At 44.6% G+C, this 22377-nt stretch overlaps 1 protein-coding gene across 1 annotated transcript in view; it reads right to left on the reverse strand.

Moving 5' to 3' along the window:
• Positions 1-22377, reverse strand: part of LOC140426923 (glutamate receptor ionotropic, delta-2-like) — a 758287-nt gene that overhangs the window by 367833 nt on the left and 368077 nt on the right. The gene's annotated exons all lie outside the window — the stretch shown is intronic.

The following is a 22377-nucleotide window of genomic DNA, read 5'->3' on the forward strand; positions in this document are numbered from 1 at the left end:
AATCAAGTCCCCATTTTCTATCATTGTCAATATTATAGAGTGCCTCCCCCAAGCTATGTGCAGAAGCCACCAGTCAAGTAGAGGTGGACTCCAGGCTGAGGCCAACAGAGTCATAGGCTCCATAACCATATACTATGGGGCTGTCCATGAATATGCCTGTGAAGGGGCTTCTCCTTCAACCCAATGGCTCCACTAGCCTCAGGACTCTTCAGTGCAGTCCTTCTACATTGACCACTAAGGACAACTCCATGTTTTGGTGCTCTCACAGTCCCTGTCCTACCTTAGCAGCTCTCACCTCTCCTGGTGAGAATGCTGAGGCACCAGAGCTCATGCCCCTGGCCTGTAGTGCCAGGATAGATGGCAAGGAGCTGGGCCATCAATTGGGATGTCATCTCCCAGAAAAATGTGCTGCCGCTTTCTCTGCTGGCAAGTGTAGGTACATGATAGTCATTTCATCCTGGAGGTCCTGAAACCTGTGGAATAATCCAGTCCAAAGTGTTTCAGGTTTAATGCTTGGTGTTTGTTGAGTTCAGGGCCTCAGTTGGTCCCTGTTGAATGGTTTACCTGCATATCAACATTAATCGGAACCAAAAATTTTAGATTTCCCTCTGCCCACAAATGTGAATTACACTAAAAGATGTTAGTGTGCTTTGCTTAAGATCAAGTGTTCCCTTTGTTAGATAGTCACTGACTATATTTTCTATGCTTCATTCAATTTATCACTGGAAAATCTTATTTCACATCAAATGGCAAAGCAAAGAACCTGTAACTGTACACAAGTGAGTGTTCACTTAAGCATAACTTTTTTAATTAATTCACTTTCCAATTACTGAACAAGTTAATTGAATGCAAACCACATCATACAGAGTACTAAATTTGTTGCTCAAAAATATATTTCATTAATTAGAGTTAACGCCAAAATAAAGCATAATGAAGAACATGGATCAATTAGCGAGAGAAATTTCAGCTCCATTAGATAATATGTATATTACTATATATATATATCTTTCCAATCATTAAGTGGGTTATGTTTTTAGAGTGGAGATGGCACCTCATTACCACAACAGATGCTAATTTGTTTTTCACTGACAGATGGTCATGCCCATAAATTGGCTGCTTCAGAAGTGACAGGGAGCAAAGTCTCTGCTCTCTAGGTTGTGTGATTCAATTTTGACATGCAACAAAGCAATTTAGTGTCGCTTCTGTAAACACTCCAGGGCTGTTGAAATAGTTTTCCAGCTCTACGACGTACCTGGTAGTCAAATTGATTTCTATTTTCTTATCAGGAACAGCAACAGTGTGTGTGATAATGCGGAGTGAAAATAATCTATCAAGTTATTTGCAAAGTCCTTTGATACAAACTGTTACAAACTTCACAAACCACATTAACAAACCACCCACCTCCCACTAGGTGCATTATCAGATTTTCTAGATGGTGTTTTTAGCTGTGAGCTACAGTTACTACTTTCACATTTGCAGTTTGGTGCAGAGAATTTATTTTTACATCAGTCGAATGTCAATATATTTTAAATTGCCACATAAAAGGCTAATATTCACAATTTTGGTAAACTAAAGCTGCCTCTGTAGCACTGTATTCTAACTCAAAGTTCAGTGCCTATACACGTGATATAAAAATGCTGGCAGCACAAGCCACTTTTGGCACCAAAATGGCGTCAGCCACACAACCACACACTTCTTGCACCAGCCATGATGCAGAACTCATTTTTTCTGAGGGTGTTAGCACATACACAGGGAACCTCCGCCAGAAAGTATGCAGATCATGACTCTAATGAGCTTGGCATTACACTGGTTTGATGTCAACAGTGTAATTTGGAGCTCAACACTCCGGCTAATGCTGCACCTTTAACACACATAGTTGAACATTCATCAAGGAAGAGGAAGTTTTTAAAAGGACCTCTCCACCAGTGCTACTTACAAGAATCATCAACTATTTTCAGGTTAGCTGCTGACTGATTTCTTGCTATGGGATTTTAACTTGATTTAAAGGACTCTGCAAAAAAACACTTGTTTCCCCATCTACACTACAAATAAATAGGGAGAATAAACAGAGGTGGCACACAATAGGCAAAACTACTGGAAAAGGAAGGAAGAGGGCTCTCGGCAAGAGGCCATATTCACCCAAGGTGTCATGGAAGTAATTTTCCTCTGGGTGAGGAAGAGGGTGTCAGACCTCACAAAAATCTGTCATTTGTGTAACCACAATAGCAGCCTCAGAGGAGGACGAAGACATCATGGCCACTGACTCTGACCAATAACTTTTAACTGTCTAGCTACTTCCAAGTTGAGTAGGTGATATTTGCAATATCATTCAGTTTCCCATCTGGTATTGAACAAGGAAAGCTCATTGGCACTCTGCATGCAGAGAGCTGAATGTATTTTGTCTTTCCTTGTCAGACAGAAGAATAGAAAACGTGCAGCTTCGCCAGGATTGTGGGCTTCAGCATGGTTCGGGGTGACATTTTTGCTTTGTGAAAGCTACATGTCAATTCAGAGATGTATCACACCCATTCACTCAAAGTCCAAATTGTGTGCAACCAAGCACAGTGCATCGTGCAGGTCAATTCTTGATACCCCAACAGTAATCATGATGCCTTTAGCGTATGGCAGTTCACTGTGCCATCTGTATTTAAGCCACCAAGAGAAACCAGATGGTAGGCACTGGGTGATGAGAGATCATTTTTGACATCACAGCTCATGACTCCAGTGTACAGCCATGCACATGGACAGCATACATAAAACGAAAGGCATGTTGGCACACAAAATGTGATAGATTAGAACATTGAGCTGCTTAAAAAATTCTTCTATTAATAATCTTTATCAGTGTCACAATTAGGCTTACATTAACATTGCAATGATGTTACTGTGAAAATCCCCTAATCGCCACACTCGGGTACACAGAGAGAATTCAGAATATCCAATTCACCTAACAAGCACATCTTTGGGATTTGTGGGAGGAAACCGGAGCACCCGGAGGAAACCCACACAGACACGGGGAGAACGTGCAGACTCCGCACAGAGAGTGCTCTAACTGGGAGTCGAACCCGGGTCCCTGGCGCTCTGAAGCAACAGTGCTAACCACTATGTTGCTGCTTGGACCAATCTGAAAGAACTCTGCGGTTCTCAGCAAATCTGTCATGGTTTCCTGCATGCTGCCACAACCTCATTTTCATGAGGATTCTACCAGCCACTGATTAAAATGGTGGCCAGCTGAACGAAGAAGGGAGCAGGCAGCAACCAGCAAAGCCAAAACAGAAAGTGGGTATTTGTGACCGCTTCATCTGACCACAATTCCAGCAAAGAAAACCCCAATTCTCCCAAAAATCCACACCTCACCCTCTCTCCCTCTGTCACTGACCATCTGATGGGCCACAATGCAAAAATAAAAGTCATCAGAAAATAAGCATTCCAAAGTAAATTCATGAACCAAGTCCGGCTATTGTGCATTTATAGGTCAACAAATTGTCTGCTGCATTCCTTTACTGCCTGTCTTTCATGAGACTTTGGTCTAGTGGCCCTACACAGTGTTACCCTAATGGTTGCTGGCTAGTGGATGGCTCTGGAATTTCATCGAGGGAGGCTGAGATCACTGAGCAGGATGACCTTAAACAGTTCTGGCACTAGAAAATCTGACTTCAGACAACATATGGGAAACAACTGTTGAGGCACATTGGCTGACAGAAAAACCAAGGGTGCTGGTGGAGTGGCAATCAAAGTGGTGGAAGGCCAAATGCTGTCATCCTGAGTGAAGGCAGAAGATTTGTGCACCATGGTGTCAAATGTCTCAGCAATCCTAATGATGGCTGGGATTTTCTCTGAAATCGGTAAAGGCCCATGTCGGACGGGAAAAGCAGTATTGAACCCGCTGACAGCAATGGTGGCTTTCTGCACCAGTTAGTGCGACACATAGAGAAAAATAAACTTGAAGTCACAGGTTCCATGATGTATCACTGGTGGTTGACACCCTATTTACCACCTGCCATCATAGAACTACTGACATGGGCCACTGACACCCTCACTTCCACCCTATCCCCATAACCCAATAACCCCTCCCAACCATTTTTTTTGTACACTAAGGGCAATTTAGCATGGGCTATTCACCTAACCTGCACGTCTTTGGACTGTGGGAGGAAACCAGAGCATTCGGAGGAAACTCACGCAGACATGGGGAGAACGTGCAGACTCCACACAGACAGTGACCCAGCGGGGTATCGAACCTGGGACCCTGGCGCTGTGAAGCCACAGTGCTATCCACTTGTGCTACAGTGCTGCCCAAATGTCAGATACTCGATGGGGCAGTACTGTAGCACAGTGGTTAGCACAGTTGCTTCACAGCTCCAGGGTTCCAGGTTTGATTCCTGGCTTGGGTCACTGTCTGTGCAGAGTCTGCACGTTCTCCCCTTGCCTGCATGGGTTTCGTCTGGGTGCTCCGGTTTCCTCCGACAGTCCAAAGATGTGCTGGTTAGGTGGATTGGCCATGATAAATTACCCTTAGTGTTCCAAAAAGGTTAGCTGGGGTTAATAGGTTATGGGGACAGGGTAGAGTTGTGGGCTTAAGTAGTGTGGTCTTTCCAAGACTCGATGGGCCGAATGGCATCCTTCTGCACTGTAATTTCTATGATTCTATCTGGGCACCATTTTTAGAAGGTGCCCCAGCACACAGCTAGCAAACCAGAAAACAATCTTCCCCCAGGTACACCTCTGGAGCCCCCCTGACATCAAGCTGCCAATGCCTGGCACTACCCTGTCATCAATCTGACACTACTCTAGCATCAAGCCGGCACCCTAGCACCCAACCAAGACACACCCCTCTTCGCCCCGCCCTGAGCACTGCATTCACCTCCTCGCTCACCAGGTACACGCCTTATGAGACCAGTCGGACTTGCTGCTGTGGATAGATTTTTTGACAGTGGGGAATGATTCTGGCGCAGGACCTGACAATTGTATGTTAATTTATTATAGTGAGGCTAAATGAGGCTTGTCATTCATGGGGGAAGGGAACAATCGCTTCTTGATTTGACGTCATCGTGAAACGTAATATATTCCGCTCTCGTCGCTGAATTCGTCCAATGTGAATGGGAGAGGAGATTTCCGGCAGATGTGTTGAGGGATAAGCTGTTAAACCACTATGACATCCTGAAAACATTTTTGAACAATTTCCGCAACTATAACAGCAACAGCCAGTTTACATGGTAGCTCGTTGAACCTGTATGACTTCAGACAGAGCTTCCACTGCAGCACCAGTCATTTGGCTATTTCTGCTGCACCTGAAGCCAAGACATCAACCATCAGATTACTGCATTGTAGTTGGGTACTGCATTATAGTTTGGTCAACAAATGTTGACTTGGTCATCATTTCCATACTGAAATGCATGGGCTCCAAGTTCTGTGTTAAGTCCTGTGTCAAGTTTGCGCTGAACTCCTCCATGATCCTCAACATTGACAGGTTTGCCATGAAACCTGTGTTCGGTGCACTAAGGCTTTCAGTGTGCATACCCATCAACCTTTATCTGTAGACTGCCTCATCAAAATAAGCCCATCTGCAACCATATTCACCAGGGCGCTGGCACCCATGTTATCTTGATGACAGGTTATTGACCTCTGTTTCACCTTCCGTAGCTGCTGCCAGACCCAAGATTTTTTCGATTTTATTGTTTTGATTTCAAATATCCAGCGTGCACAGTATTTCGCTCTTTCCCCTGTTATATCTTTGTCTACTGCCCTAGTTATAGGACACTGGCGTCCAGTATCAAACCAAGTGCAGACAATGCCTTCAAGCTATCCTTTAGTTTCAGTTTCTGAGCTGCTGATTGCGAGTGTGAAAGTGAGCTAGAGGTTCTATTCATTATTCTCTTCCTGCTCTTCCACCTCTTGTGAATTCCCCACATACATGCCAAATGGCAAATCTTGGGTATCTGAATTGAGAAAGGGGCAAGATTAATATTGTGATTAGGTGCCGGCGGAGGACAAGGTAGCATCTGTGAACATGGAGCTCGCTTCTCTCTGCCCCGTTCCATTTTTCTTCTTTGCAATTACAGCCATGGTATTCAGCTACATACCTATTTTCATTCAGTGTACCTTCGCTTTAAGAGGAATAGACTGCCTTTAAGGAGGATGACTTCATCACTTGCTATTAGTACATGCTACTTGGTCCCTGGTGAGTGGTCAAGCAGCCAGCCACATTGGCCCCATTTGAATCAATACTACAATTATAAAATGAGACAGCAAAACTAAAATTGGGTACTCCCACCTTCATCTCAATGGTCATGGGTAAGTTGTGAATGATGTGTACCAATTTGTAGCCCAGATAGTTTAACCAACTCCCCTTAACATTCAATGTCATTATCATCGTTAAAGTGGCACCACCACCAACATCCTTGGGGGCTAACATTATCCAGAAACGTAACTGGACTAGCCATACAAATACTATCTGCCACCTGCTTCGTAAAGCTTTTTCACCATCTGCAAGGCAGCCAGGGGTGTCGTGGAATACAACACCATTTGCCTGGATAAATGCAGCTCCAATAACACTCAAGCTTGACATCATCCAGGGTAAAGCACCCCACACAAACAACATCTCACCTACCATCTTGAGCTTTCATTCCCTCCGTCACCACTAGTTGCATTGCAAAGTGTTTTGGCAGTGCCTGCCAAATCCATAACCTCTACCATTGAGAAGAACAAGGACAGCAAACTCATGGGAATCACATCACCTGAAAACTGCCCTCATCCTGACTTGGAGCTATATCACTATTCCTTCATCATTGTCGGGTCAAAATTCTGGAATTCCTTCCCATTTGCACTATGGGACTACTTTTACTATATAGATTGAAGCGACTTAAGACAACGATTCACTAACATTTTCTGAAGGGCAATTTTGGATGTACAACAAATGTTGGCTTGAGTGACACCCATATCATGTGAATGAATAAAGAAATAAGATGCTAGCATGTTTGGCTCTGCGTCCTTTGCCAGAAATAATGCCTTGGAGTTTCGAAGAAACTTGTGCCAAATCCACAGTGAAAATGCAGAGTAATGCCAATTTCCAGTGCAAAGACTGAAGAAATTCAGATACAATGGTTTTCACTAGTTTTTTATAGAATGTCCTCTGTTTCCTCGTCACTTGCATTGATGCCACAAAAGCTCAGTCACGGCCACTGTTTAACATTTGTAAAGTGTTGCTCTCTCACCACCAACTCCATCCCTTTCCTCAAATATCTGAGGTCAAATCAGATTGTTTGTAGCCTTGGCATCATATTTTGATCCAGATACGAGCTTCTGACCACATATCCATACCATCACCAGGACAGTCTATTTCCATGACATCATCCAACTCCATCCCTGCCTCTGCTCATATGTTGCTGGAATCTTCATCCATTCCTACCTTCAGATTTGCTTATTCCAATGTGGCAAGCCTCCTTAGTTCTAATCCTAAATTCCACCCTCCTTAAAACTTATTTTCATCCCTGGAATTCATAAAATCATAGAATTCCAAAAGTGCAGAAGGAGGCCATTCAGCCCATTGAGTCTGCACTGACCCTCTGAAAGATCACCCGACCCAGGCCCTCTCCCTCGCCTATCCCTGTAACTCCACCCAAACTGTACAGTTTTAGACACTAAGGGGCAATTTAGCATGGCCAATCCACCTAACCTGCATATGTTTGGTCTGTAGGAGGAAACCAGAGCACCTGGAGGAAACCCACGCAAAAGTGTCCATGCAGACAGTCACTCAAGGTCAGAATTGAACCCGGTTCTCTGGCACTGTGAGGCAGCAATGCTAAACACTGCCACCGTGCCACCCATTCAAAGCTCTGCTGCTTGTGTCCTTACTTACATCAAGTCCTGCCCACCAGCCACTAATGTCTGTTTACCTGTATTGTTTTGAAGTCCCTCCATCACTTCTCTCCTTCTCAACTCTGCAATCTCCACAAACCCATAACCTCCGAGATATTGCGGCCTCTTGAGCATCCCAAATTGTAATTGCTTCACCAATGGTGATTGCGCCCTAAAGCTGCCCAAAGCTCTAGGATTCCCTCCCCAAATGATGCCACCTTTTAGACTCTTTTTCTTCTTTAAGATGGATCCTTGACCAACCTTTTGATTATGTGCCTTAATTTTTTTTAAAATAGGATCTGCTGTCAAATGTTGTTTTACATGCACCGTTTTTTAAATTATTAGATATGAGGGTTGCTGACTGGGCCAACATTTATTGCCCTTGAGCTGAGTGGTTTATTAGGCAATTTCAGAGGGCAGTTAAGAGTCAACCATATTGCTGGGTGTAGGCTAGGCCAGGTAAGGACGACAGTTTTTCTTTCCTAAAAAGACATTAGCAAACCAAATGGGTTTTTAACGACAATGCCTTCATAGTCATCATTGGACATTTCCAGATTTTTTTATTGAATTCAAATTTCACCATCTGCCATGCCAGAAATCAAACCGTGATCCCCAGAGCATTACCTTGGGTCTGTGGATTACAAGTCTAGGTGAAAGTACCACTGTGCCACTGCCTCCCTTTTATTACATTAAAGGGGCTATAGAAGCAGAGGTTGACAGTATAGCTACATACAAATGATTAGGATTTAGTTTAATCTCATAATATAAACATTTTTGTTTTATTCAAATAGTATTTCTACAGTACCAGAAATAATGAAATGATTAAAGTTGCTCATTAGCAGGGTGCTTTGAGGTTTAACATGTCAAGATATCATTTAGAGGACTGTGCTGGTTAAGCTTTGCTGAGAAATAGCAAGTAGGTTTGCAAGATGTTTCAGTTGTGCCAATTAACTTATTCTTGTGGATACACTATAAAATATAACCAGGGCTATCCCGAGGATGGAAGTGGAACATTGGAATTCAGATTGAGTTATTTCATTCAAAATTGTAAACAAATTGGCATCTGGTAATTTCCAGGAACTGTCCCATGTCTTAGGAGCCTTGTTTACAATAACACTCAACATGCTTAATGAGTCATCCAGGACAGTGTGCACAATTGCAGGGTCTATAAAGATGTTGAGCTTTCTTAGCAAATATTGAAAGGACAAATGAAGAGTGTGTTTTATCCCAGGAAAAATAATGTTTTCAAAAATTCTTTCACAAGTTGTGGACACTGCTGGCTTGACCAACATTTATTGCTGATCCCTAATTGCCCGTGAGAAGGTGGTGATGAACCATTGTAGCCCAAGTGGTGTAGGTACACCCACGGGTGTGTTAGGGAGGGTGTTGTCTAGCATTTTAACCCAGCGACAGTGAAGGAGCAGCGATATAGTTCCAAGTCAGGGTGGCATGGGGCTCGGAGAGTAACTGTCAGGTGGTAGCATTCCCATGTATGTGCAGCCCTTGCTCTTCGAGAGTAGAGATTGAGGGTTTGGAAGGTGCAATTGTGGAAGGTGGAAATTTTGCTGATTTGTCTCCGCTGCTCAAACCCAAGTGTGTGTGGAAGACTTGGTCAGATACAATAAAAGGATGTTGTTACAACCATATTTGATTTCAATTTATTTTACTCATATCTCTGTGCTCAAATAAAAGAGCAGCTAACACAAATTTCCTGCATTTGAGAATCAAACTAAAAATTATAGGCACAACAATGATCAAAATCTGCACTTCAAAACTTTAATAGTGACTTGCATTGGCAAGTTAAATAAAATGAATTCCTCTGAAGACTGCATGCAATTTATATTCCTTCGAATGCCTCTTATGGAACCCAAACATGACATTAAAAAGCAAAAATATTCCTTGGTTCCATTTCCTTGAACATGCTCTGTCTGATTTCCTGATGTAACTGACAGATTTTTTTTTTTTTTTTTTTTATCCAGAGGAACGTTACATTGAGTCGGCACTTTGGGTGTCAATGTTTTATGGTGAATTTAGAAGTCTTTTAAAAAAAAGAAACAATTGCACTTATATAGTATCTTTCACAACTTTAGGACATTTTAAAGTGTTTTACAGTGAGTGAAGCAATTTTGAAGTGTAATCACTGTTTTAATGTAGAAAATGTTTTTATCAGCTCTTTTGGGTATGCTGATAAGAGTGGCAAGATATTGTACATGTTGACAAGATCAATGGAGAAATCAATGTAAATTAAGTTACTTTCAATTGTACCAATTGACACAGTCGAGACGTGAAGGAATATATATATATCATATGTCACGACAGTTGGACTATTTTACAAAGTGCTTTTTTAATGCTTTTCAAAATGGACAATTGCTGAGCTGGCAAAGGTAGCTCCATCTGGTCACTTGTTCCCTTCTGGAATCAGCTCAGTGCCATGATCCCAGGGCCTTGCATTCTCAGAGTGAGATGTCCACCATTCCCCATGCATCACGCAGAACAGCTTAACGAACCCTCGACACCAGAGTGTAAAACGCCCACACCTGTTCGAAGTTACTTAATCTGGAGGGTAGAAAGTCCGAAAGGCAAAAGAGGGACGTGAAGTCAGAACTTTCACACTAAATAGGTTTAGTAGTCTTGGAGGAGTCTGGAAAGGAGAGTCAAAAAGATGGTTTGTTTCCAAAAGGAAAGTACTTACAAATAACAGTCCCAGTCGGATCACTCTGCAGTTCGGCTCCTACCTGGGCCGATTTTTACGGTACTGAGTTAACTATCCCACTGATGGACCTCCGCCCCTCAGTGTGGAAGCTCCTACTCCACAAGGCTGATGGGGAGATTAATCGGGTCATTCCCGTAGGTGTCATGGGGGTTATAACATCCCTCCCCACAAAATCCGTACGTCCCTCTGAAGAAGGCAGTGCAGGAGGACATCTTCTCCTCCTTACCCATGGCTACATCACCTGTGGGGGATATAGCGTGGGGGGTGGGGGGGGGCAGCATGGCAAAGTTGCCGGAAGTCTTGGATCTCCATCTCAGAGTTGGACTCCAGTGCCTCTCGCATCTCGATGATGGGGGTTTAGCACAGGGCTAAATCGCTGGCTTTGAAAGCAGACCAAGGCAGGCCAGCAGCACAGTTCAATTCCCGTACCAGCCTCCCCGACAGGCGCCGGAATGTGGCGACTAGGGGCTTTTCACAGCTTTTCACAGTAACTTCATTTGAAGCCTACTTGTGACAATAAGCGATTTTCATTTCATTTCATTTCATGGGGCCCCAGGGGGCGATGTGCTGGGGCGGTGTGGTTGGAAGACGGTTCTTCTGGTAGGGTATGGTCTCGCTCTGGCCCCCTGCTCCTCAGCTGGTCAAGGCGCTTCTGCACTGTCTGTTCGCCTGTCATCACCTGGTATGAAGCCGATCCGGTTTGTTGTACCACTGTCCCTGGAATCCAAAGGGCACCGTTCCCAAAATTACGGACGGACACCCCATCCTGTGGTTTGAAACTACTGGTCCATGTCTGCCTGCCTTGGCTTGGCCTCTGCAGATCCTGACCACATTGTACTCTCCCACCAATATTCGTGTACGTGAGACTGAGGGAGGTCCTGAGCCTCTGGTCCATCAACATTTTCGCCGGTGCTAAGCTGGTTATAGCATGCGACATGCTCCGGTAGCTAATGAAAAACTGTGCTAATGCATATCCACGGACCCAGTGGTCTGTTTCCTCTCTTGAAGGTCTGCAATGCTCGCTCGGTCAGCCAATTCAAGAAATGGTGATACAGGGCCGTGCGGACATGCCGCACCCAGTCTGCCTTCATAAAACATTCAACCAAGTCACTGGTGAACGGGGTGCTGTTGTCTGTGACTAGCACCTCCGGGATGCCATGCGTGCTGAAGGAGAGCCCTAGATTCCCAGCCGTGGCCTTCGACATGGTGGACGATATCCGATGGACTTTCAGCCACTTGCACTGGGTGCCTACCATGAGTAAAACCATTGACCCTTGGAAAGATCTGGCAAAATCGGCATGCAAATGCACACAAGGTCGGCCTGACCATTCCCATGGATGTAGGGGAGCAGCTGGGGGAGTTTCTGCTGTTCCTAGCATATGGTGCATTGTTGGGCCAGTCGTTTGATTAGGCCATCCAAGCCTGGGCATAGCACATAACCTCTGGCCAGCATCTTCATTTTTTGATACCTCTGGGTATCCATTGTGTAGATCCTGGAAAATCGCCTTTCTGCACTGGCTTGGGATCATGACGCAAGCCCCCCACAGGAGAATGTCGTCTTCCACACTGAGCTCCAGCATCTTGACAGGTCCTCTGGCGGCTTCCCTTGCTGGCTCCCGTGAAAAAGATGTGGCGTACTTTCGCCAGGACCGAGTCCTTTTGCGTTCAGTTGCATATCTGTGCTGCGGTGACTGACAAGATGTCCATTAAGTTAGCGTCAAAACGATTTGGTCCGCCCTCGGTGGGGATGGGGCTGGTGGTGCATGCTGGCAACAGGAGCCTGCTCAGCGCGTCCACATTTGTAATCTGTAAACCTGGGTGATGCTTAAAAGCGCACTTGTATGCTGCTAGCAACAGGGCCCATTGCCGAATCCAGGCGGACATCATTGGCAGGATCGCCTTGTCCTCTTTAAAAAGCCCTAGCAATGACTCATGGTTTGTCACAATGGTGAATCGACGCCCATGTACATATTGGTGAAATTTCTTCACCGCAAATATGATGGGCAAACCTTTTATTCGATGAGGGCATAATCGCTCTCCGCAGTGGCCAAAGACCTTGATGCGTATGCAATAGGCCTGTCCTTAGCATCAGCTATGCGATGGGACAACTCTGCTCCGATTCACTAAAAAGAGGCATCGCATGTCACCAAAAGGAACTTGGAGGGGTCGTAATGTTTCAATAACCCCGACGACGTCAGCTACTGTGTCACTCTGGAAACAGCCTCCACGCCCATTCTTAGTGCTTCTTCAGCAATGCGTGTAGGTGGGTGAGGGTAGTCCCTGTTTTGTTACCTGGTAGGTAACTCGTGCTACTCAATCCTTGGTTGATGGTGAGGTCTTCTGAATCTCGATGAAGACTCAAACTCGTCCAGCAACAATAAAGGTTTATTGAGTAACTATAACACCAAGTGCATGTGTTCTTTACTTTAACTTTGATACTAGTGATAAGGTTAACAAGATCTAACTACAATAAGTATTTGTAACTCCAATAGCCATCTGAACTATTCTGATATTGTCCTGGTCACAATGCACCTGAGAGAGATAGAGACTGAGGGACACAATGAGGTTGCTTTTTATACCCCTGTTGGTCCGACCCTCTAGTGATCATGTGGTACTACTGATTACACATTAACCCCTTGTGTACATGCACATACAGAGATCACCACAGTCCCTAGACCAGGAATAAATTTCATGTTGTAGCATACGAGACCCAAGAATGACCATAGCCCTTGTTTTCCGGAGTGGGGGATTGCTTTAATGCCCGCACCTTCTCCTCAATTGGGTGTAGTCCATCCCGATCAACGTGATACCCAAATATGTAACATTCTTGCCATTAAAAAACGCACTTTGCCCTCTTGAGGTGAACACCCATCTCAGAAAACCGGCAGAGCACTTCTTCCAGGCTGTTCAGGTGCTCTCTTTCCATGGCTTTGGTGATCTGAACATCGACCAGATAGATCACCACACACGTTAGCCCTCTCAGGAGGGCCCTTGCAGGGGCTGTTTAGCACAGGGCTAAATCGCTGGCTTTGAAAGCAGACCAAGGCAGGCCAGCAGCACGGTTCAATTCCCGTAACAGCCTCCCCGAACAGGCGCCGGAATGTGGCGACTAGGGGCTTTTCACAGTACCTTCATTTGAAGCCTATTTGTGACAATAAGCGATTTTCATTTTCAATCAGGATGTTTTCCATATCGTGCTGAAAAATTGCGCAAGCCAATGATACTCCAAACGACAGCGTAGGCCCCTGTAGGTATTAATGATTATGTCACACCTGGAATCAGCATCCAGCTCCAGCTGGAGATAGGCATGGCTCACGTCAAGCGTGGAAAAGGAATGACCCCCAGCTAACTTCATGTATAGGTCTTCTATCCACAGCATTGGGTATCTGCCCAGATGGGAGGCCTTGTTTATGGTGAATTTATAATCTCCGCACAGGTTTATGGTTTTTCTCAGGTTTTAGTACCGGGTCTACCGGCGCTGCTCAATCAGAAAACTACATCAGTTGAATAATACTGAAGTCTTGCAATCGGTTGAATTTGTCGTTGACTTTCCCCGGCAGTGCATAGGGGCCAAGGCAGGTCCAGATGTAATTTGGTTGGGCCTCAGGATCCACATATATCTTGGCCATGGCCCCCTGGTAAACCTCTATGTACTTCCAAGACTTTGAAAATGTCCTCAGTTGTCCATCCGGGAGATCTGTTGCCAGTCCAGCTGGAGGTTTTATAGCCAGTCACGGTCCAGCAGATGCGGTGTGAGACCCCGCACTACTATGAACATCAGCCTAATGGACCGCTACCCCTAAGTAACCAGGGTCGTCAACGTGCCCGCTATGGCTAGAGGTTCACCCATACAGCGCTATTCTCGCCTCGGTCTCCCGCAAGCCCAACTCCAGTCCTGATTCTCTCAAAGGTCTGTCTCCCTATTGCAGAAACTGTGGCTCCTGTGTCTAATTCCATTTCTAACAGGTAGATATTCACCTGGACAGTAATCCTGATGGAGGCAACTTATGGTGTGTCAATGAAATGCAATTGCATACACTCCTCGTCAGCAGATTGTTCTAAGCCTGACTCTGGGCTTGCGTTTCTCTCAGGTAGGCCGGCGTGTTTGCTGGCTGACCTGTGGTATCCTATCCCTGTGGTTTTGATGGCTCCAAGTGTCATACTGACTTGGATCATCCTCCATCGATTCTGAGGAGTGCCCTGCCTGGCTGTAGCGGCCCTTGGCCAATGGGCCTTGTCCCGACGATTTTCAGGCCAGGGAGGGCTTCCGGGGTTTCAGTCCTAAGGGGTGCTGTTCAACAGAATGGGAGGCTGTGTGGTGGTCTGCTGTGTCCTCCACAACGTGATACAGGGGTGGGGCAATGTGCTGGAGCTGGAGGGGGAGAAACATGTGGCCACTGAGGAGGAGGAAGAGGAGGCGCCGGACCAGGAAGGGCTGGAGGATGAGCCAAGGGAGTACCTGCAGGACCAGCTGGAGGATGGAGGATAGGCAGCTGTGGCAAGGGTCCGGAAGGCCAGGAGGACCAGGGAGGCCTTCATCCTTTCCCGCTTCACATAGAACATGACCTCGTCCGTCATTCCCCCCCTCCTCATCCTTTAGCCTTCCTCCTCCCTTTCCCCGCCTTCCTCCCTCCCTCCTTTCCCCAATTCCACCACCAACCTTCCTTCACCCACAACCTGATTCACACTTCCAGGGTCTGTGTTACAACACTCCAGGGTGATGGGACTGTGTCGGCGCTGTCCGCGGGTCACTGTGGAGGGCAGGGGGGAGGTGATGATAACCCGGACAGAGCTGGGCACTGGTGCTCCTCAATCTACGCCATAGTCTTACCCCTTCCTGTCAACCCCTGCCTGTCCACTGAGTGCTCGCTCACATTTATGCCTGAACGGGGGAGGGAAAGAGGCATCCAGGACCTCCATGCCCAGGGAGCTGGGGCAGGGGTTTTGCGCTCGGCCTGTATTGTGGAAGAAAGTACCAGAGGTGTCATATTTCTTGAGTGCAACTTTTTAAAATGTTGTATATGTGTGTCCCCAACTGCCCAATCCCACGATGGTGCTGCCCCACCTTCCCCACCCCTCCCAACTCCTCCCCACACCTCGCTCATCGCACCCTCCCCCATTTACCCCCAAACTCCTCCCCCCCCCCATGCCCTATCAGTGATCCTTGACCTGCTTAGCTTTCCATGCTCTATTGCTGCGTTTAGGTGTGTCCCCCGGATGCACATCAGAGGTGGAGGCAATCTACTGCCTGTTGCATTCTGTGGCCTTCGATGCCCCTGGCATGCATCCCCTATTTATTGCGCGAGTGCAAATTGGGCAGAGTTACGAAATCGCTCTCACGCGTATGCATAAATAAACCAACCCTTAATTTTATCTAACCGAGTTTTCTGTGCAAGTTATTCATACAGAATTGGAACACTCCGAACCTAAGGGTTGGGATAAACACGCCACCATATCATAGATTATCATAGAATTTACAGTGCAGAAGGAGGCCATTCGGCCCATCGAGTCGGTGCAGACTTGATGGGCCGAATGGCCTCCTTCTGCACTGTAAATTCTATGAAAAAGAGTCTGCCCGGCTCTTGGAAAGAGCACCCTACCCAAGGTCCATACCTCCACCCTATCCCCATAACCCAGTAACCCCACCCAACACTAAGGGCAATTTTGGACACTAAGAGCAATTTATCATGGCCAATCCACCTAACCCGCACATCTTTGGACTGTGGGAGGAAACCGGAGCACCCGGAGGAAACCCACGCACACATGGGGAGGATGTGCAGACTCCGCACAGACAGTGACCCAAGCCGGAATCGAACCTGGGACCCTGGAGCTGTGAAGCAATTGTGCTATCCACAATGCTACCGTGCTGCCCTATATAAAGGTGAAGATAAAAATGAAAAAACACACATGGGAGATAGCCAGAGGACAAATCAGGGTAGTTTAAATTTACCCCCCCCCTCTTATCCGTAACACATTCCAGGTGATTCTGCCTCAAATTGTAAAAAAGATTGTCCTTTTTCCCCCCCTATCCAACATCAGCACACTACTAAGCGTCAACTTCAATTTTGCGGATTACACATCACACCTCAAAAGAAAAGAGGCCTTGATCTTAACCAGCCCTCAATGGGGGATGTTGGAGGGTGTGGGGCAATGGAGGTTTGCAGAAATAAGCCCCAACCTGTCATGTGCACACCTGTTGCTATTTTAACAGCAATGGCCTGTGAGGTGTGAGGTAGCCGTATCTTGGAGTGCTGCAATCAGGAACTTCATTTCATTGGAACTGTAACCTAACGGGCTTCTCCAGTCTCTGGAAATTTGGCAGTAAAAATGGAAGCTGGCTTCAGACGGCAAGTGTTTTTTTAATAACACACGTTGCCAGGATAAATCGGAATACTCCCCGTCCCCTCAAATAAGCTTTTGGTTTCCCCCTTGACAATTGTGGCCTCACTCTCTCCCCATCATGATTGGTGACCTATTTCCCATGCAGAGCTGAACTGAAGCTTGCCTGTGATCAGCTGCCCTCACCCACCTTGGCCCACTGCCTGCCCTGCAATCTCCCAACTGAGGTTCAGGTCCTCAACCCAAATGTCAATTCTCCCTACTGGAAAGTGCAGAGATCCTAACTGGAATATTTTTTTCCTTCTGACATTACAACAGCAGCCACTTAATTATCCAATATAAGCCCTATTATAACAACAGTTCAAGTGAGTAGTGGGATTGCCAATTGTAATTAAATGTATTCATGGAGGTTTCATTACGTGACTTGTCATTAGTTGCATCCATCCTTACGGTGCACTGCCTTCTTAAATCAATTGGAACGCAAAAAGACTAATTACCCAATTGGATGATGTTTTACTGTCAGCCGAACAGCATCCTCACAACATCCCCCCACCTCCCCTCCCATTTTTAATATTTTTCTGCCTGATAAAGAGAAATGTTCAAAGAAAGTGACAAAATAAATATATTTCTGTCATGTCCCAGCAATTTTCTCCAACTTTCTCCATTCACTGCACAGAGCAGTGCCCTTGACATTGATCTTCAATTCCTGGGGACTCCAGACCAATCCTGGAGGGTTGGCAACCCAAGTTAGTACCCACAAAAGTGACATGTTTACATTGACCAAGGTTTTTGCAATGCTGTCTGATTTGATGTAAGCACCAACTTGACAATAATGGTAAACTGTACAAATTTTCTGCATCCTCAGGATAATAATAATCTTTATCAGTGTCACAAGTAGGCTCACATTAACACCACAATGAAGTTACTACGCCGCCTGTTCAGGTATACGGAGGGAGAATTTAGAATGTCCAATTCACCTAACAGCACATCTTTCGGGATATGAGCCACGCTGACAATGCTGAAGTGCATTGCTCATCGCTAATACCATGAAAAGGTGGTAATGAAGTTTCTTGAATTGCTGCAGTTTTTCTGATAAGAAATTCCAAGGTTTTTAAAGGGTCAATTACAATCAAGTCAGTATGATGAATAAATTGTTGTTGCACTTTGATCATACCTCAATGACATTTCTGCTGGTCATTTTCAGACACAGAAGTCACGAGGTCACAAGATACTACAGAAGTAGCCTCTGTGGAGTTGCTGAACATTCTATGGATAGTATTTTCTGCAGTCACAATACAACGGTGACAGAGTGTATTAATACTGAGCACAATGGAAATGGGTGCTGATCAATTCTGGAATCAAGCCCTTGTGGAGTACTTCATCACACTTCTGACAAAGACAGTGGAATATTTTGAAAAGTCACAGCTCTCATTTTACAGAGGATGTAGCCTCTAATCCAATCCTATAGTCTTTGTGTTGAGAAAGCTAGTTAAACTTAAAGGGTGAAATGGAATGTGAACATGAGGGCACTTGATTGAATAGTGCAGTTAAAGGTCAGCAGTGGTTAAGCTTTCTCTTGCCGGAGATTTTTACTGACAATGGTTTATATTGTGGAAACCTCAACAATCACTTGTTTGTTCAAGGACATACCTCCACTCGTATTATCTGCCTTATTATTGGAAGAGTTGTGAGTGAGTTTAATACAGTATAATTTGTTATGAAATTATGGAGGGAGGCGGTGACATAGTGGTATTGTCACTGGACTAATAAACCAGAAACCCAGGCTAATTCTCTGGGGACCCAGGTTCGAATCCCGCCACTGCATATGGTGAAACTTGAATTCAACAAAAACTCTGGAGTTCAAAGTCTAATGATGACCATGAAACCATTGCTGATTGTCATAAAAACCCATCTGGTTCACTAATGTCCTTTAGGGAAAGAAATATGCCATCCTTACCTGGTCTGGCCTACAGAGCAATATGGGTTGACTCTTAACTTCCCCCTCAAAGGCAATTAGGGATGGGCAATAAATGCCCACGTCCCATGAACAAATAAAGAAAAAAATTATGAGAGTGAAGATCATTGGCAAGATGGCTGAGCCAAAGATGCTGCTTTGAGGAATCTGGTAGAGATAATTGCCATCAAGTATGATCCCAGGCACTCTCTTGACACCCATTAGATTTTAGTTTTGCTCGGGCTCCTTGTTACCATTCTCTGCTAGCTTGATGTTGAATACAGCTACTCTCACAACTCTGGCATTCAGCTCTTACATCCATTACTGATGTGATGTGGTACTGGTGGAACCCAAACTGAATTATAAATGAGCAGAGTTACTGTCACTCGATGGCGGCACAAATGACTCCTTTCACTACTAGTTAAATAAATTTGGAGAAAACCGATGGGGCAGTAATTGGCCAAGTGACATTTGTCTATTTTAATGGATAGGACTCAGATGGAAAACATTCCACATTGCTGGATGATGGCAGTATCACAGACAATTAGGGAGGCAGCTCATTCTAACATTTCGGTTTTCAGGACTACAGCAGATAGGAAAAACAGTGAACCCTAAAAACCTATGACCAGTGTACTCAGCTGCTCTTTAACTCCATCTGCAGCAAACTAAATTGGATGGACACTAGCAATTATAATAGTGGAGGCTGTGAAAGGAAGCTGGGTAGAATCATCCACTCAGGACTTCTTGGTGACGTTATTGTGAACAGGTCAGCCTTATCCATTGCATTTTGTGTTTTGGCTCGGCTGCTCATCATCATTTAACTCTGGATGAAGTAGAGGTAGAGGGATTTCCCATGATCCATCAATTTTATATTCTGTCGCACTGGCTGTAAGTTTTCTACTGTTGCTGTTTAGTGTGCAGTGAGAGATTTTTACAATTCTAAATTTTAGCATCTAAATTTTAGGGAGTTTGTTAGCACAGTTAAAACTAAATGGTTCCGTTTGAATTTCTGTTAGTTGGAATGATTTACAGCAATGCAAGTCGCTTGTCAGAAAGTATACTTGATGAATTTATGGCATCAATGGTGCCACCAAGTCTGAATTCGGCAATTGTTCAGTTTTTAGGGGAAATTAACAGCATTGAGTTCTATAGTGTGAAGTGAACTTAGGAAGACGCTACATGTTTTAAAAAAAAACATTTATTGCTTTAATTAATCGGTACTACAGGGAAACTTTTATTTTTTGATATCTGTGGGGCTTGGGTTAAAATCTGGAAACGTGGATTATTTGTTCTCATGGCATGTAAACTCTTGAGAGGCCCAGGGGAAAGGGATGAATACTTGTCATTCGTCTATATAGCTCCAGTTACAGGGGTGGGGTGACAAGCTGATTGGCACCTGATAGCCAATGGAAGACTGGGATTTAGATGTGAATTAGGACCATCGCCAAAAAAAGGAGGTATGAGAGACCAAGGGATAAAAGTTGGGAAATCGTAGTCTTTGTTGGCAAAGTGACAGCATAGCTCCCGGGATATGACTCTTCTGGGCACATTCAACATCACTTCAAAGACAGAGGAGAGAAAGACATCAGCTGCGCTGGCAAAACCATGAACTCCTAGGATCTTGAGAAATGAGAATCTTCGATGTTGCCTTCACTGCTTCTTAAATGTATGTAAAATCTTACTGAATAAATTGGACTGGGTTCATTAATACTAGCTAATCGTACCTTGCAGGCTAAACACAACGGAGGGCCCTAGTGTTAAAAATTAAGGAAATAAGAAGTTTTTTAAATTAGAAGGGTTTTCTCCCTCATAACCCTCAACCTTACACAGACATTCCTGTGCTGTAACGAAAGAGAAAATGCTGAAAAATCTCAGCAAGTTTGGCAGCATCTGTAGGGAGAGAAAAGAGCTAACGTTTCGAGTCCGATGACTCTTTGTCAAAGCTTTGACAAACTACCTGTGCTGTAGTTGAATTAGGTTAACACCTCATTCTAAGTTATTGGAACAAATGTGCTGTGACATGTGGTTGATGAGGGCATTGGACCACAGTGGTTAATATGCATGCAGCTCCTGGTGGTAAACTCCAGACAGTTCCACCTGCAGTAACTTTCATAGCCTTGCTTCCTTTCTGTTCAACACCGTGGAGTCCTGATTCAGCTGAGGGAGCAGTAGATAGTGATCAAGAGGAGGTTCTTTAGCTCCTATGACCTGAAGCAATCAGATATTATGAGTTTGGAGTCAACCTTTTACAACGGAGTGGCTTGTTAGGCTGTGACTCTTAATATGCTCTGACATATGTCATTCAGACTAAATAAGGGTAGTGGGTTCTCTTCCCCAAGGGCATTAGTGAACCAGCAAAGGCTTTGCTGATCCAGCAACCTTAATGGTCAATTTCTAAGTGTTTGCACATAACAACCAGATTTGTTTAATTCAGTTGTATAATTGTCATATATATCTTGAGCTAAGAACTTCTGGGTTAATAATCTTTGCACCAAAAACACACTTCAACACATGCAGATTTCCATGTCACAAATGACCAAATCTTTCCCAATTCAATTAGTTCCAGCTGAACGAGGGCTTAAATTCAGCAACTGCAATTAGAATATTACAAGTGAGTCACATATTTCAAAGAACTCATTAAAAAAAAAACTTGCTTGAATGTTTTCTTCAGAAAGAGGTTTGAAATAAAAAGTACAACGTAAGAAATAGTAAAAATGACATTTCACAACAACACCCATACTCTGAACAATAACCTACCTTTTTGTCTCAGAGTACCCTCAAGAATGCTTTGCTTGAAATTTGCAAGTTCTGTCAAAAGCTTTGAAGTTTATGTTTCTTATGAAGACTACTCATTCTGTGCACTGAAAGTATCTGACGAATTTGCAATGTGTGCGATTTCCCATGTGTCATTAGACTTTTCACTGCAAAAGGAAGGGCATATATCCTCGTGGTGCAAAATAATGATTTTTTTTTTGTTTCCCAGATTACAGTATCCTCATAGATTTATCAAAACCAATGCTCAACTTTTCTCCATGTTACAAATGCTTAATTCCATCCATGATCACTTCCTCATGCTGCCAAGTGCCTGCTCCAGCCTGACAACAGTAATATACCATTTTGGCGTTAACTTCAGCTTTAAAAGGAGATTATTAAGAGGACAATTTTGAGAACACAGCTACTGTAACAATTAATCTAAGATCTGGAATGGAAATGCGAATCAGCCGATGGGACCATCATTTGCAGCGCACAGTGGAAATGTGGAGCTTGTTCAAGGAACAGCTACTGCGTGTCCTTGATAAGTATGTATCTGTCAGGCAGGGAGGAAGTGGAGTAAAGCATTTGATAAGGTTCCCCACGGTAGGCTACTGCAGAAAATACGGAGGCATGGGATTCAGGGTGATTTAGCAGTTTGGATCAGAAATTGGCTAGCTGGAAGAAGACAAAGGGTGGTGGTTGATGGGAAATGTTCAGACTGGAGTCCAGTTACTAGTGGTGTACCACAAGGATCTGTTTTGGGGCC

This window comes from Scyliorhinus torazame, chromosome 7, assembly GCF_047496885.1.
Source record: "Scyliorhinus torazame isolate Kashiwa2021f chromosome 7, sScyTor2.1, whole genome shotgun sequence".
NCBI lineage: Eukaryota > Metazoa > Chordata > Chondrichthyes > Carcharhiniformes > Scyliorhinidae > Scyliorhinus > Scyliorhinus torazame.